Source organism: Euprymna scolopes, chromosome 13 (assembly GCF_053919585.1).
Source record: "Euprymna scolopes isolate OS-2025 chromosome 13, ASM5391958v1, whole genome shotgun sequence".
Classification (NCBI taxonomy): Eukaryota; Metazoa; Mollusca; class Cephalopoda; order Sepiida; family Sepiolidae; genus Euprymna; species Euprymna scolopes.
Window position 1 is genome coordinate 82504833 of NC_136494.1, and position 2352 is coordinate 82507184.

The window sequence follows — 2352 nt, forward strand, 5'->3', positions numbered from 1 at the left end:
ATAACCCCCGCCCCCATGATCGGATATATTCTGGAACTAAATTAACCTAAGCATTGATATTTTACAGTTTGAACAAAGATGGAACACTAAAATTGTTGGGTCTGCATTCGCACTGGGCATGCATAAAATACATGCTAACAATATTTATCAAATGACGGATACAATCGTGGAATTTCCACAGATCCTGCTTGCATTTACATTATATCGTTTTCAAAATTAATATTGTTTTTGTTATTTATATGTTACGATAATTTATGTCTTCAATTTCCTTATGCCAAGACGCTGTAAGTTTCTTTAAAGAATGTATTTATATGGGATATATATGGAATTGGTAAGTTGTAATTTTGACATTAAAGTTTTAATCTCGCCAAAGAATCCACACCAGCTATCTACGCAGGTTGTGATTCTTTTTTTAATTAAAAAGTTCAAAGAAGTGAAATTCAAATTTCAAGCTAACTTTTCTTTCTATAACTTTAATTATAGTGATTGAACATTTCTTAAAAGGACTAGATTTTTTCTCCTTCATGGCTTGCTTAAAATTTACATTAATTTTTTCAGTTCCTTTTTTCTCTCCGGGGATGGTCTTTGACAGAAAAGTGATAAAGCTTCTGAAAGAAATATTTTCCCAATTCTTTGAACGTCTTTAATACGAATATACCAGACAGGAAAATATATCTAAAAAAAAAAAAAAAATGTCTCGTAAACCATTAATTTAAATAATTATTGACTTCTTTTCTTCATCACGAAATCAGATGTTATCAATAGGATGAAAATGTTTTCAGAATTTCTGAGGCGAAATATTTTATTATATAAATTCACAAAGTGAAGGACATTCCATGTTTACTGAAACGTTATAATATTAATCTTAAAAAGTAGAAGTGTTATGTTCTATGGTTGCCTTGAGTGCTATCGTGGTTTAATCCACTTTATAGTTGAAATTTGGTTTGGAATGAATGAATTAGTATCAACAATGTTAAATAATCATTACATTAATTTATTCAATTCAGCAAACATCATCCTCAGCCGGGTCGCTGTTGGCCTTTTGGCCAAAATCAAAGTGTAGTATCTGTTCTTCAGATGCTGCACTTGCATTTCTTGTTCTCTTTCGGTGGAGGAGCAGTCCTTCACGACTGAGACAATTTTTTTTTATTTTTGTACCTTTTCTCTACGTTAAAAAACGACCCTGGTGTCTAACTCTGTCCCGTGGGGAGGCGTTGTAAATAGGTACAATAAGTATTTTAATTACAATTTCTTTATCTAGGTAGCACTGTGGACAGAAGAAGTCACCAGATGTGTGTACTTCACACGAACTACTTAATGTAATGCATGTGTGAATCAAGCTGTCGAAGGGAAGAAAGAATCAAAATGGCGGTGTCCACAGCTTTTATAACTAGCAGTCTCACAAAGTGATGCAAAATCTCGCTGCTCGACTGCATAAAAGGAAGTCGCAGAGAAAATGCAGACAGTGGTGTACAAGAATCCTTGGAAACTGTTGTATTTATTTGCTCCCCCACCGAGCAAATTAGGCACAAGGCCAATTTTTAATGTGAGGAGTCCAGGGAGGGGGAAGGGAAAATGGGGACCAGCTCCCGAGAGGAGGGAAATGGGAGCTGGTTAAGGGTCAAGCATGTGGGGTTGCCCCCACATCTGGTCTTTGCTAGTCATAGCTAGTCCTAGCTAGTCATAGCTTGCAGTATCTGTAGGAACAGATACTACACTTTGATCATGTCACCCGGGCCCCAGAGGGCGCGCGGGCAAGCGGCCTGTCGGCCTGTGAATCCTTGGAAACTGTTGTACGAGAATGTTGTGGCCTTATTTTAGGGGTTCACAATATCAAACATGAGAGTCGGTAAAGTCATGTCAGTGATTAGGCTGGCATGGAATCTCTGATTAGAGAGTCCAAAATGGCTGCCTTTCACAGCGATGGGAGAGTCCATGTGAAGACAGGAATAGGGGTGTAAGTTACCCCAGAACAGAGAAGTTGTGGAGACCGTTGTGGGAGAAATATAAAAGACTGTTGTAGGAGAATCCTTGGAGACTTGTTGCATGCTACTGATTTACTTTGCCGTCTTGCCTTATTTTTAATAATATTTTTCCTTCCTGTTTTGTGTTACATTTAATTAGTGGGTATTTAAAAATGCCCCCCTTTCTCCTCTACCATGTAACCTTGCTTGTTTATTTAAAAATAGTTTTGGATTCTAGTGGTGCAGAAATTTTATTACTTTGATGATGGTGTTGGAATACTAGAATATGATTTGACACACTTGTATACAATGAATGTTTAATACAAGCTCTACTGTAATGAAAACAGAACCTATCAGGAAAACATAAAACTTGCTTGATAGAGACACA

General features: G+C 36.7%; 1 pseudogene; it reads left to right on the forward strand.

Moving 5' to 3' along the window:
• The first annotated feature begins 1027 nt into the window (after positions 1-1027).
• On the forward strand, positions 1028-1253 carry LOC145292597 (U2 spliceosomal RNA; annotated as a pseudogene).
• The last annotated feature ends 1099 nt before the right edge of the window (positions 1254-2352 follow it).